Source organism: Phyllobates terribilis, unplaced genomic scaffold (assembly GCF_046119375.1).
Source record: "Phyllobates terribilis strain yellow unplaced genomic scaffold, ASM4611937v1 Scaffold_3__8_contigs__length_932513732, whole genome shotgun sequence".
NCBI lineage: Eukaryota > Metazoa > Chordata > Amphibia > Anura > Dendrobatidae > Phyllobates > Phyllobates terribilis.
In genome coordinates this window covers 201,944,875-201,960,675 of record NW_027362763.1, presented here as the reverse complement: position 1 = coordinate 201,960,675, position 15,801 = coordinate 201,944,875, and positions in this window count along the sequence as shown.

The following is a 15,801-nucleotide window of genomic DNA, read 5'->3' as shown; positions in this document are numbered from 1 at the left end:
TATCTTTACCTCCCAGGCGAGTGCTGCTCATAACCTAAACAATGTCACGTGACTGCTGCAGCCAATCTGGCATCACTGTGAAGACTTCTACTGCTCAACACTCACTGATTGGAAGCAGCTATCACGTGACCTTTTGTGATGAGACTAGCGGGGAACATGGGGCTCAGAGCAGAGGAGCGCTGCCAGTCCAGGAGATAAGTATATGGGGCAGTTAATAAGGAGGTGGTCAGCAGTAGACAACACAAAAAGGAATCACCAGCTCACCTGGGTGATAGCGTCCTGGGGCACGGAACACGAGGAACCACTTCGGAGACCATGCAGGAAAAAGAAAGGAGAGGTTCCAGCCACAGAAGAAATCCCAAAAATAGTTTCTTTTATTGAGTTAAGATACAGATGCCATGGCACATGTCCATAAAAGCAACGCGTTTCGAACGCAAATTGTGCGTTCTTTATCCAAGCTTGGATAAAGAACGCACAATTTGCGTTCGAAACGCGTTGCTTTTATGGACATGTGCCATGGCATCTGTATCTTAACTCAATAAAAGAAACTATTTTTGGGATTTCTTCTGTGGCTGGAACCTCTCCTTTCTTTTTCCAGCAGTAGACAACCCCTTTTAAGTAGTTAAAAGAAAAACATAAATTACAGTTATAAGCAGACTGGGTGCTCCTGGATTATATGAATTGTGATTCATGGCTTCCACAATCGCTTCATGTGTTAGAAGCAGGATATTTGCTTTGGGCTTTTTCTTTATGGGATTTGAAAACTAGAGTTTACAAAATTCCTGTGTCCTCCCCCCTCCTCTGTGGTCATATATGCAAGGCACATACAAGTTTTGTTTTCCGGCCACTTTAAGTTTCATCGTAGAATACTCATGGAGGCCGACTCATCAAGACTGGCGTAGAGCATGTTCACGTTATGCCAATCTTGGTGGGGTACACAGCACCGCATTTATTAAGAGGCGCATGCCACTTAATGAATTTGGCAAGTGACGTGTTCCTCTTTTCTCCGCGCAATTAATGCTACTCCAGTAAGGGACTGGAATAGCCTTTCTGCCATACAAAACACCAGTATTTTTAATGAATTTGACATATGGGCATAACCACGTCCCACCTCAGTTCTGCCCACTTCGGTGGAGCTGATTCAGACTAGTATGTAAATGCCAAATAGTCACACAAATTTTGCACCTCTTTCAAATGTTTTACACCATTTTTCTCACTTAAAAGTTTCGATGAATCAGCCCTATGGGCTTTTCCTACCAACACTAAAATCATCTGACATTATATGCCTACGACACAAGGAATCATTAGTGTTGTTCCTTCCAATTACCAGCTTTCATTTTTGCTCTCACGGCAATGGATTGTCTATGATGTGTGCATGAGGTGTTCCCTTTTTTTTTTTTTGGGCGAAGTGGAAATTGTGAATGATTGCTTTTTCCATATGTTCTCTTTTGTTGTGTTTGATGGCCATAATACCATAGCTTGCTGTGCTGATCCATCCTTAAAATGATCCTGACAGCTGATGCATGCTGCTTAATCAGTGGGCAGCATGTATCCGGCACTGGCTGTATGATCTTGGTCAGAATGTTTGACTCTGAAACACTGCAGAGTTTCAGAGGAAAACCTGCTTTAATAGCCGCCGGGGACAGAGCCGCATGGCAGGTGAGTTGTGCAGGTGGGCCCTCGCTGGCTTCTCCCCGCCCGCTGTAAGTCATGGCTGAGATATCAATGATTGCCCAGCATGTATTCACTAATTGGTTCACTTTAAGGCTAGGTTCAGACAGCCATCCCACAACACGAACGAGTCATGTCTGCCGGTCCGTGTGCATGAGCTGCCTGCTATTTAAATGCACTGTTCTAGTCTGTAAATTAGGCGCAGAATGGAGCATACTGTGTTTTTGTTTTTTTTGTGGGGGGGGGGGGTTCCACACAAATTGGTTTGTGTGGAAAATCTGCCATGTGCCCACTGATTTATTATCGGTATGTGTGCTCTGGTGCACGCAAACGGAATACATTCCTATAACACACTCGTCTGAACGCGCCCTCAAGGAAAGCTATCAACCAAAAGTTTACCTATTGTTTAAATCAGGTTTTTGTGTTTTAAATGTATTTTTAAAAAAATACATATCTCAATCTGTATTAAAAACAAAAAATAGAAATCTTGCACTTTTCACACTGGCCACTTTGGCTTTTGTAGACTTCCTTGTTTCAGGAAATAATACATGTACATAGCCACAATGGTAGAATCTCCACCCTCTCTTTTGTATTGATGTATCTAATGATTCTGGACAAAGGTCACTGAAGAGATGAGGAGCGGGTGAGCTGTGACATCACAAATTGTGATTGATGTATCCTGTCTTATCAGCTATGTATAGGTTTTACCTGTCATTGTGATCCTGCCTTTGATAAGAAGCCTGCTGAAAACTCTTCATGAAGGAACAGGAAATACAGGTGCATCTCACAAAATTAGAATATCATCAAAAAGTTAATTTCAGTTCTTCAATACAAACAGTGAAACTCATTATATAGAGTCCTTACAAACAGAGTGATCTATTTCAAGTGTTTATTTCTGTTAATGTTGATGATTATGGCTTACAGCCAATGAAAACACAAAAGTCATTATCTCAGTAAATTAGAATACTTTATAACAACAGCTTGAAAAACATTTTTAAAATCCGGAATGTTGTCCTACTGAAATGTATGTTCAGTAAATGCCCTCAATACTTGGTCGGGGCTCCTTTTGCATCAATTACTGCATCAATGCGGCGTGGCATGGAGGCGATCAGCCTGTGGCACTGCTGAGGTGTTATGGAAGCCCAGGTGGCTTTGATAGCAGCCTTCAGCTCGTCTGCATTGTTGGGTCTGGTGTCTCCCATCTTCCTCTTGACAATACCCCATAGATTCTCTATGGGGTTAAGGTCAGGCGAGTTTGCTGGCCAATCAAGCCCAGTGATACTGTTGTTTTTAAACCAGGTATTGGTACTTTTGGCAGTGTGGACAGGGGCCAAGTCCTGCTGGACAATGAAATATCCATCTCCAAAAAGCTTGTCGGCAGAGGGAAGCATGAAGTGCTCTAAAATTTCCTGGTAGACGGCTGCGCTACACCAGCAGATGACATGGCTCCCCAAACCATCACTGATTGTGGAAACTTCCCACTAGACCTCAAGCAGCTTGGATTGTGGCCTCTCCACTCTTCCTCCAGACTCTGGGACCTTGATTTCCAAATGAAACTTGGAACTCTGGGACCTTGTGGAGTGTGTCAATGACTTCCTTCTGGACATCTGTCATGTCAGCAGTCTTCCCCATGATTGTGAAGCCTACTGAAACAGACTAAAGGACCTTTTTAAATACTTAGGAAGCCTTTGCAGGAGTTTTTTATTATTTTAATTTACTGAGATAATGACTTTTGTGTTTTCATTGGCTGTAAGCCATAATCATCAAAATTAACTGAAATAAACACTTGAAATAGGTCACTCTGTTTGTAATGACTCTATATAATGAGTTTCACTTTTTGTATTGAAGAACTGAAATTAACTTTTTGATATTCTAATTTAGTGAGATGCACCTGTGTGTATATATATAGAGAGAGAGAGATGGATATATAGATACGGATCCTTTACTTGTGGACATCAGCTACCTTTCAGCTTTCTATGGGGCCATTTCTCAAGCAATGAATGGCTCCCTAGAGAGAACTGAAATGTAGCTGATGTTGGTGAGTAAAGGATCCTTACTTTTTCATCACTTTGGAGCTGCTGCCTCGTTTTTGGGATTTTTATAGCTTTCATAGGAAGCTTTGCCAGTTTCCTTAGAAGTTTTGCACCCGTTTAGAATTTTAGAAAAGTTTATGTAACTTAAGATTGATTTAAACAGTAGGTCACTTTCTGATGACACTAAGCCACTCTGCTTACACAACACCATAATTGATTTTTTTTATTTATTGGAACTTCTGAGCTATTTTGTGTGAGGCCTTAAAGAGGTTGCCCACTACTATAGATAATGTCCCAATGTGTTTAAATGGTGGAAATAAGTTTTTTTGTAAATACCTTCTGTTGTGATGGTCTATGAGCGGCGCTATTGCTGACCGCTCACCAGGCATCACGTGACCCCCGGCTGCAGCCGGTTCTGACATCCGCTGATCTCATGTTAAGTTCCGGTTGCAGCTGGGCGTCACCCAGTGACGCGCTCCCCCCTGATTGATGGGTTGTGGGCGGGGGTTTCCCTGCACGTCACAGCTCAGCATCCACCGCGTGCTTTCCCTCTTTGCATTCATTGAGAGAGTGCGCGGTGGATGCTGGGTTGTGACATGCGGTGAAACGCCGCCCACAACCCATCAATCAGGGGGGAGCGCGTTACTGAATCACGCCCAGCTGTCAGCCGGGGGGTCACGTGATGCCTGTGAGCGGTCAGCAATAGCGCCACTCACAGGCAACAATCACACAGAAGGTATTTACTAAAACACTTGTTTCCACCATTTAAATACATTGGGGCATTATCTATTAGTAGTGGACAACCTCTTCAAGGTGCTTTATTTTGGAGTTTTCCTCCCCTGGTAGCAATATTTCTAGATCCCTATAGTTCCCTAACAGAAAAAATAACAAAAATTTACAGCGTGACTGTGTATGACATAGGAAGACCATGCAGAATATAGGACAAAACCAGCAAATGTCTAGTTATTCGCCAAATCTGAAATTACTAATATCAAGGTCAAGTGCACTTTTAAGATCCTGCAGCACAAGGCAAGATCTGAATGCAATGCTGAAAAATTATTAGGATGGAGTACAGAAGTTATGCCTATAAAGAGGGAAATAAACTGGCATTACATCTGATAAAATACCTAGTAGCTTCTGGATATATGGTGAATGTGAGACATCCTGGGGTTTATTCTATTTTAGACATAATGGCGTAACCATATGATATGGGTTCCACACTTTAGGACTAGGATTTATGATATTCTGTAAGCTGACACCATTATGCCTGTGCTTGATAATTTGAATTCGATCTTCCTTGTCAGAATAAGAATTTGGGACACTCATACAAGTAATTTACTTATATAAGCAATCGTCTAATTGAGTAAGTACATAGACCTGGTTACATATAGTTTACCAATTTGTTTATTTTTAATCTCCTCCATTACATAACTGGAATATTAGAGAAGGGTTGTGGTTCTTTTTCAGAATTACTTGAAGGGTACCTCCAAAGATGTGGTGCCCACGTCAAGATATGTGGGGGCTGCCCGGGGACATAAGGCACCTGAAGTCTTTCTTGCAAGCCACATCTGCAGAAGAAGCTCCTAGGGGTGTAACAGACTGCTCTTACATCTCCTCTATACACTTTAATTTTTGGTAGAGGCATAGTCATTGGATTTACCCTTTAAACAGAAAAACAATGTCCTTGTACTGTAAATGGGACTTTTGCACATTGCAGAGTGGAAAATGTAAGTGGTATGGCTGTCATAATACAATAGTAAATGACTGCTTAGAAAAATATATATTGCACCTGCTTTTTCTTCAGGGATCCTTTATTCTGTGCACTTTGTGATATCATGTTTATGTGGCTATGTAGACATTGTTATCATAGACCTGTTTGAGCAATTGCTCAATATTAGGACTGTTCTCATTCAAGCTGCTATTTTCAGGAGTTTGGAGTAAAGTATGATAACCTAGTCATCCATCTAAAACTGGACTTAAATCAGAAGGTAAAAAAAGAAAAAATCTTCTCTACAAGTGTGAATGGTGGAGTGGATTTCATGCTACAATATGGCGCTATGCAGGAGCCATACATCTAATGCAAAAAATGAAAGGGATCAAATTAGAAAAATTATGGTCTCTTATGACACAAAGCAAAATGTGTCTGATTTTAAATGGGTGGATGACTTTGTACTGTTAGTTTTTGCTGTAAAAGTGATTTTATTTAAAAAAAAAATCCGTTCCACAGACGATAAGCCACAATACATTGCTTAAAAATAATAAAATATAATCAAGACATTGCACTTCCATTATGGAGTATGTCTGCACAGGGCGGCATGTGTCTGTTTACAAGGTAATTATGTTGTTGCTGCAATTCTTGTAAATATTAGACAATAACATTGTACATTCCTTCACTAATTGATCGTTAGGAGTTTGTTTTGTGGGCCACTTGCTTCTAATTTAGTGGAATTGAGCCCCCTGGTCTTTATCACTCTTTTCCATTGTTTTTTAGTTTCTTGGTTTTATGTCGCTTATCTTTTTATTTATTCTGGTTTTCACAACCAACCTTGTAAATAAACTACATGGTGTGACGGCTCTGCGCTCTACTACTACTTCATTCACCGCTTATACTGTTACCCGCCTGGTTTAGAGTGTAATTGATTATAGAGAGATATCGTAACATAAGTGAGTACACCCCCTTTGAAAAGTACGATTTTTAATCAACATCTCACAGAACACGAGCACAATTAACACAATGTTGACTGAGTTTCCTAAGAACATATTTTTAACCCAGAACACGAAAGTACGGTTAATAAAATAACCTTCCTTACAAAATCTTCAGTTTTACTCAAATTAGTTAATGCAAAAATAAATACACCCCACATCAAAACTGCTAAATAAACAACTAAATCTTAACTATCCTAAAAATCAATATCCTCTCTTTAACAAGCCTTGTCGCATGACTTCTGATGGGAAAGAGGAGGTCTGAATTATCTAGTTGCGAGGCCTCTGACAGTGGGGTCTAAAGGGGAAAGTTTTTTCTGGTGGAGAGCTCCATGTCCGCTTGTAGGCCATGCAATGCTCCTCGGGGAATTTTAAATATGCAAATGGCCTCTGATGAAAGGACGATGATTTGAAATCTAGTGCCACCTATTGCGAATGGAATGTCGGGTTTGGCTTCTTAAGTCATGTGGCATTGCTCATAGAAAGGTCGAGACTGACTTTTAGGATTGCTACATTTTATTTTGCTCACTTGTATAGTGCCCACTAATTCCTCAGTGCTTTATACATCACTGTCCCCATTGGGGTTCACATTCTAAATTCTCTATTAGTATGTCTTTGGAGTGTGGTAGGAAACCGAGCAGCTGGAGGAAAGCTACGCACACAAGGGGAGAACATACAGACTCCTTGCAGATGTTGTCCTTGGTGGGATATTAACCCATGACCCTCGAACTGCAAGGCTATAGTGATAACCACTGAGCCACCGTGATGCATCCAATTCTTGGCACCAAACATTCTTCCTCTCTGAAAAAGCTATTTGCCTATTTAACTTTTTCACCCCGAAGTCTTTTTTCACCTTCCTGACCGGGACAATTTTTTTTTTTTTTTTTTAATTCTGACCAGTGTCACTTTGATGTAATAACTCTGGAACGCTTCAACGGATTCCACTGATTCTGAGACTATTTTTTTGTGACATATTGTACTTCATGATAGTGATAATATTTATTTGATATGACTTACGTTTATTTGTGAAAAAGTCGGAAATTTGGCGAAAATGTAGCAATTTTCAAACTTTCAATTTTTATGCCCTTAAATCAGAGAGTCATGTGACACAACATAGTTAATTAACATTTACCACATGTCTACTTTACATCAGCATGATTTTGGGAACATCATTTTTTTTTGTTAGGAAGTTAAAAGGGTTAAAAGTTTACCAACAATTTCTCAATTTTACAAGAAAATGTACCATTTTTTTTAGGGACCACATCACATTTGAAGTGACTTTGTGGGGTCTACATGACATAAAATACCCAAAAGTGACACCATTCTAAAAACTGCACCCCTCAAGGTGCTCAAAGCCACATTCAAGAAGTTTATTAACCCTTCAGGTTCTTCACAGGATTTAGTGGAAGGAAAAAATAACTTTTTTTTTTCACAAATTTTATTTTAGACCCATTTTTTTTCTTACTTTCACAACTGTAACGAGAGAATGGGCCCCAAAATTTGTTGTGCAATTGTGCCTAAACAGTGGAACCTCCATAGGTGTTACCATTCTAGAAACTAGACCCCTCTGGGAACTTATCTAGATGTGTGGTGAGCACCTTGAACCCCCAGATGCGTCATAGAAGTTTATGACGTTGAGCCGTGAAAATAATGCAGTCACTTTTTTCCACAAAAATGTTTTAAGCCGCTCCAAATTTTGCATTTTCACTATGGTAACAGGAAAAATTGCACCATACAATTTGTTGTGCAATTTCTCCTGAGTATGCAGATACCTGATATGTGGTCGAAAATTACTTTTGAGGCAAAGTTTCTGCTGGATTGATTTGCGGGTGCCTTGTCATATTGGCACAGCCCCTGAGGTGCCAGATCAGCCAAATCCCCCATAAGTGACCTCATTTAATCTAGGGGATCATATTGACACCACCGGTGTGTCAGCATTTTATACCATTGGGCAGTAAAGAAAAAATATTACAATTTTTACCACCAAAACTTTGTTTGAGGCCCAGATTTTACATTTTCACACTGGGAAATTGGTAAAAATGGCACCAAAATTTGTCCCACAATTTCAGTTGAATTTAGAAATACCCCATATGTGTGCAGTACTGCTTAGCCATATGATGAGACTCTGGAGGGACGGTGCACTTTTTGCCTCCTGGAGCGCAGATTTTCCTAAAATAGTTTGCGGATTCCATATACAGTGACCCCATTTTGGAAATTATTCCCCTTTTGTGAATTTACCTACAGGTATAGTGATGATTTTGACTCCATGGGTGTTTTCCAGAAGCAAGCAGCAGTGGATGTTGCTGAGTGAAAATTGCTAACTGCCTTTATAGTGACCAAAACGTTGTAGTGACCTCTATGTTATGCCCAGTTCGTGCTTCTGGAGACGTGCACCTTTAAACTAGGCAGGCTCTCATCGCTACAGAAATGCCAAACGTGGACGCTAACTGCGGTTTAGACACACTGGAGTTCAGAAGGGAGGAGGACATTTGGATTTGGGAGCGCAGAATTTGCTGGATATCTCTTGGAGTGCGAGTATCCATTTAGTTTTTCCAGAGCCTTTGTGCTACCAGTAACGTGGAAGCCCCCTATATTTCCGTTAACAGATGACAGACCTGAGTGGGGACTTGCTTTTTTTGTGAATGGAGTTGAAGCGTTTATTGGGAACATTTTATATAACGTTTGGGATCACATTTATCCTGCGCTCTTGGCTGAGCACTTATATCGGGGTTTCCATCTAAATCTCAGAGTGAAGTGAATCAGATGAAACCCCCTGATGGATCCATTCACTAAATGCTTCAGCAGAGTTACTCTGGACTGTCTGGCCTCTGTTCAGCGTCATCCTTCTTTTCACAAGTGTACAAAACTGTTGCAGACGGCACTTTTATGCACGCCTAATAAAAAGATGGACACCGCTGGACTATAGGCTAGACGGTGTCCACAGTGTCTCCATCTGCCTCATCATAGGGAATCTTCTGCCAGGGTTTCCGTCTGAATCACGTATTTCAGAAATCTACATGGAAACAGCGGTATAAGCACTCCGCGTAGAGCAAATGTTTGCTGAGCCTTAACTCGATCTTTGGGAGGCAGAATTAACAAATCAACAGAAGGTGAAAAATTTGTTTTATTTATTTTTCACACCTTTCCTCGTGTAGTGTAAATGATTATATGACTTTATTCGGATTGGTGCGTTTACAGCGATATCAGATTTATATCAGGTCTTTATGATTGTCTCCTGTCACACACTAAAAGACGGTTTTTATTGTAAAAACAAGTTTGTGCATCGCCATATTTTGATGGTTATAATTTTTCCATATTTCTGCCGACAGGGTCATGTGACTGCTTGTTTTTTGTGGGATGAGTTGACTTTTTTTTATTGGTACCATTTTCGGGCAAATTACATCTTTTGATCACTTTCTATTACGTTTTTTGGAAGGCACAATGAACAAAAACCAGCAATTCAGGAATTGTTTTTTGGTTATTTTTCTTATGCCATTCAGAGTGTGGTAAAATTGATAAGGCAGCTTTATTCTTCGGGTCAGTACGACTACAGCGATATCAGATTTATATACCGTATTTTCCGGCGTATAAGATGACTTTTTAACCCCTGAATCTTCTCAAAAGTCAGGAGTCGTCTTATACGCCGGTTGTCATCTTATAGGGCGTATACCCTTATAGTCCAAATATTGGGGGAGGAGGGGATATATATATATATATATATATATATATATATATATATATATATATATATATATATATATATATATATATATATATATATATATATATATATATATATATATATATATATATATATATATATATATATATATATTAGTACAGAACAAAAGTTTGGACACACCTCATTTAAAGATTTTTCTGTATTTTCATGACTATGAAAATTGTACATTCACACTGAAGGCATCAAAACTATGAAGTAACACATGTGGAATTATATACTTAACAAAAAAGTGTGAAACAACTGAAAATATGTCTTATATTCTAGGTTCTTCAAAGTAGCCACCTTTTGCTTTGATGACTGCTTTGCACACTCTTGCCATTCTCTTGATGAGCTTCAAGAGGTAATCACCGGAAATAGTCTTCCAACAATCTTGAAGGAGTTCCCAGAGATGCTTAGCACTTGTTGGCCCTTTTGCGGTCCAGCTCACCCCAAACCTTCTCGATTGGGTTCAGGTCTGGTGACTGTGGAGGCCAGGTCATCAGGCGTAGCATCCCATCACTCTCCTTCTTGGTCAAATAGCCCTTACACAGCCTGGAGGTGTGTTTGGGGTCATTGTCCTGTTGAAAAATAAATGATGGTCCAACTAAACGCAAAGCAGATGGAATAGCATGCCGCTACAAGATGCTGTGGTAGCCATACTAGTTCAGTATGCCTTCAATTTTGAATAAATCCCCAACAGTGTCACCAGCAAAGGACCATCACACCTCCTCCTCCATGCTTCACGGTGGGAACCAGGCATGTAGAGTCCATCCATTCACCTTTTCTGCGTCGCACAAAGACACGGTGGTTGGAACCAAAGATCTCAAATTTGGACTCATCAGACCAAAGCACAGGTTTCCACTGGTCTAATGTCCATTCCTTGTGTTCTTTAGCCCAAACAAGTATCTTCTACTTGTTGCCTGTCCTTAGCAGTGGTTTCCTAGCAGCTATTTTACTCTGAAGGCCTGCTGCACAAAGTCTCCTCTTAACAGTTGTAGAGATGTGTCTGCTGCTAGAACTCTTGTGTGGCATTGAACTAGTCTCTAATCTGAGCTGCTGTTAACCTGCGATTTCTGAGGCTGGTGACTCGGATAAACTTATCCTCAGAAGCAGAGGTGACTCTTGGTCTTCCTTTCCTGGGACGGCCCTCATGTGAGCCAGTTTCTTTGTAGCGCTTGATTGTTTTTGCAACTGCACTTGGGGACACTTTCAAAGTCTGCCCAATTTTTCGCACTGACTGACCTTCATTTCTTAAAGTAATGATGGCCACTTGTTTTTCTTTACTTAGCTGCTTTTTTCTTGCCATAATACAAATTCTAACAGTCTATTCAGTAGGACTATCAGCTGTATATCCACCAGACTTCTGCACAACGAAACTGATGGTTCCAACCCCATTTATAAGGCAAGAAATCCCACTTATTAAACCTGACAGGGCACACCTGTGAAGTGAAAACCATTTCCGGTGACTACCTCTTGAAGCTCATCAAGAGAATGCCAAGAGTGTGCAAAGCAGTCATCAAAGCAAAAGGTGGCTATTTTGAAGAACCTAGAATATAAGACATATTTTCAGTTGTTTCACACTTTTTTGTTAATTATATAATTCCACATGTGTTAATTCATAGTTTTGATGCCTTCAGTGTGAATGTACAATTTTCATAGTCATGAAAATACAGAAATTTCTTTAAATGAGGTGTCCAAACTTTTGGTCTGTACTGTGTGTGTATATGTATGTATATATATATATGTGTGTGTGTGTATATGTGTATATATATATATTTCAGCAGCAGATGGAAGGAAGGGAGACACAGCCATTACTAGTGGGTAGGCGGAGCCCACATAGGATAGAACACCTCAGATTAAAAAAGAGTGTCCGGCCCCTCCAGCTTGGGCTCCTCCTACTCCAGCTCTCCAGTCAATTTGAGGTCACAGAGGATGGTCGCTGCTGGAAGCAGCTCCTCAGAAAATTTTTTTATTTTTATCGGACAGAGACTTGGACCCCCGTGGTCTTGAGGTCTCAGGGGTCTCAGCGCTGCTGGACCCCCACCCCTCCCTTGGCGGATCTGCATTACCCTTTGAGAGAGGTCCCTGCAGAACCCTGCCGGCCCCGGGGGATGAGGGATGCTTCCCTGGCGGGGACGCAAACCGCGCATCTGGGGTCACTGCGTTCTCCGCCCTGGGGGGAAGCTTGGGCACAGCGCCACAAATCCCTGGGGGTCCCTGTGGCGCTCAGCTGGGTGAGTACTCAGCATGTTAATGTGTTTTGAGTGCTTCAGCGGCTACTGCGGCAGCCGCTGCTACATGTATTCAGGTGGTGACTTGTGTTTTTTTGTCCGCAGGTGGATGCCTGCAGGACATGGAAGCGGGGCAGGAGCGGAGAGCGGAGGAGTCGCGCGCGCTTTTTTTGAAGCCGGCGGGGGGCGTGGCTTCGCGCCTTCCCGGTCTTTCGCGGGCAGGAAGCGCTCTGAGCGCGCGCTTTCTCCTGCCCCTCCTCTTCCGGCTTCTCTCTCCTCACAGCGCGGCGGCCATTACTGAACGGCTTCCATCGGGCTCCTCACTCTCCTCTCCTCCCGACAGACCGAAGGAACACTGCACCACGGCCAGCTGGGTGAGTCGCTTCTGCCTGTCAGGGCAGAAGCTTAACCCCTCACCCCCTCAGCGCAGGGCACCTTTCTGAGGCACAATAAGGTGGCAGACTGTGCTGTCCTGCAGCTATTACCTCATATAGAGGTTCCTTTTTTTTTTGTCTGGGGCTCGCACATCCTTTTCATTTCACAGAGGTTGTGGGGAGTCTGCGACATTAACCCCTTATTAGGCGGTTATCCCTTAATTGGGGGTCAGCTGGGGTAGCTCTCTCTTTAAGAGCTTTAACCCTTCAGCTTTCTTTTAAGATCAACATCCTGGAATTGAGGGCGATTTTCCTTTGCCTCCAACACTGACAGCGGTCGGGGGTTTCGGTGATGGGGCAGTGGTCAAAATGGAGGCCCTCACTAGTTCTATTGATGGCCTGTCTGACCTTCTAGGTTATTGGGTGTCAGCTAGATCCTCTCATGGCAGGAAGCGCCACAGGCCGGTACTGCCCTCCCCGCGCAGCGACTCGGAGATCTCTGTTATGGAGGGTTCCCCTTCAAGCTCAGATGGGGAGATGTCCGATTCGGATAAGGAGGATCGGCAGGGGCACTCTGCCTCTTTTTTGGGCCGTGCAGAGGCTTTTATTGGAGCCATGAGGGAGGCGTTACAGTTTCCGGAGGAGGTAACTAGACGTCCTGGTAAGTCGGCCCGGATGTTTCAGGAGTCGCATAGGTCGCGCTTGGCATTACCATCTCTGGATGAGCTTAATGGGGCAGTGGAGAAGGAACGCCTGTGTCCAGATAAACGTTTTCAGGGGACACGGTTTTTTGAGGCACTGTATCCGTGTTCCACGGAGTTGATTGATAATTGGATTCCTTCTCCTGAAGTTGATGTCCCTTTATCCCAGCTGAGCAAATCCTCATTACTGCCTGTTAAAGGGAAGGCGAGTCTGCAGGATCCGCTGGACAGAAAAACGGAGATGGCGGCGAAATCCATCTACGAGGCCGCGGGTCATGGATTCAGAGCGGTGCTAGGATCCATGTGTGCTTGTAAAGCTTCCCTAAGCTGGTTGGACCGTCTACGGACGGCGTGGCAGGATGGATCCCCGCTATCCGAGGTAGATGGGCTTTTCAAGTTGTTGGAGGATGCGGCCCGATATGGCAGTGATGCAGGTTTGGATACCGCGTCACTGCTGTCCAGGGCGCAATCCTCGGCGGTCACAGTCAGAAGAGCACTGTGGCTCAGACAGTGGACCGGGGACGCGGTTTCCAAGCAAGGTTTGCTATCTTTAGCTTACAAGGGTGGTCAGTTATTTGGATCTGACCTCACTGAGCTGAGAAGCGGCCTTACCACAGCGAAGAACTGTGGCTTCTGTGTCGGGCAGGCCTAGTGCCGGTAGTAGTCGGCGGCCCTTTCGGTCCAGGGGACGGTCCGGTCAGCCCTCTTAGGGATCGGGTCGTCCCTCTTTTTCAGGAAAAAAGGCTTCTCAGAAATCCCGCACTCCCTGGAAACAGAGCTTCCGTCAAGACAAACGGGAAGCTGACAAAAAGCCCGCTAAGGCGGACTGACGCCAGGTTTTCTCTCGAGGGCTCTCGAGTGGGGGGTCGCCTGCTCCAATTCGAATCGACTTGGGCGTCCCGCGTTTCGGACGCCTGGGTGACGCGGGTTGTGTCAGGCTACTTCATAGAGTTTCTTTCTCGACCCCCGGACAGGTTTTGCCGATCTCGCATTCCGTCAGAGCCCGAGCTAGTTGCCGCTCTACAGCAGGAGGTTGATTCCCTTCTGCAGAAGGGTGTGGTGGTACCGGTTCCGCCGGAGGACCGGGGAAGAGGGTTTTATTCAAACCTCTTTGTGGTCCCCAAAAAGGAGGACAAATTTCGCCCCATTCTGGATCTCAAAAGATTGAATCTGCATGTCCGCACCCGGAAATTCCGCATGGAGTCGCTTCGCTCGGTTGTGGCGGCCCTGTCGCAGAACGACTTTTTGGTGTCAATCGACATTCGCGACGCTTATTTGCATGTTCCCATCGGAAGGGCCCACCAACGCTTCCTTCGTTTTGCCATAGGTCAGGACCATTTCCAGTTTGTGGCCCTACCATTCGGGTTGGCCTCGGCGCCCAGAGTTTTTACAAAAATTCTGGCACCTCTCATGGCGATCCTTCGAAGACAGGGGGTTACGGTTCTTCCCTACCTGGACGACCTTTTGATTGTGGCGTCCTCAAAGGAGGAGGCGGTGACGGCTCGCAATCTATCCCTTCAGCTCCTGGAGGACTTCGGATGGCTGGTCAATTGGAAGAAGTCGTCTCTGGAACCGTCGCAGTCAATCCTGTTTTTGGGGATGCATTTCGACACGGTACGAGCAGTGGTGTCCCTGCCTCCAGACAAGCAAGCAAGTCTTCTTCGACATGTACAGGTTATGAAGTCTTCGACAGCAATGTCCCTTCGAAGGTGTATGCGCCTTTTGGGTTCTTCGACAGCAATGTCCCTTCGAAGGTGTATGCGCCTTTTGGGTTTGATGGTGGCGTCAATAGAGGCACTTCCGTTTGCCCAATTTCATTCCAGGACTCTCCAAATGCTCATTCTGAACCGTTGGGATCGATCACAGGCTTCGCTAGATCGCAGTGTCATCATCTCCCACAGGGTGCGAGAGTCTCTAGAATGGTGGTTACGTCCGGAAGCGTTATCCCTGGGGAAGTCCTTCCTCCTTCCGAGGTGGTCGGTCATAACCACCGATGCCAGCCTGTCAGGCTGGGGGGGTGTCTGGAACGATCTCTGGATTCAGGGAGTATGGTCGTCGGAAGAGTACGGCGGACTTCCTCAGTCGCGAGAAGGTGGATCCCGGAGAATGGAGTCTTCACCCAGAAATTTTTGCACAGCTGTGCTCCCGTTGGGGAACTCCTCAAGTGGATTTGATGGCATCAAGGTTCAACACCAAGTTACCGATGTTCATATCCAGGTACAAGGACCCGAAGGCTGTGGCGGTGGATGCTCTGGTGGCTCCGTGGGACCAATTCGAGCTAATCTATGTGTTCCCGCCGATATCCTTACTTCCTCTGGTGTTGCGTCGGATCAGACTGGAAAGAGTCCCGGCTATGTTAGTAGCCCC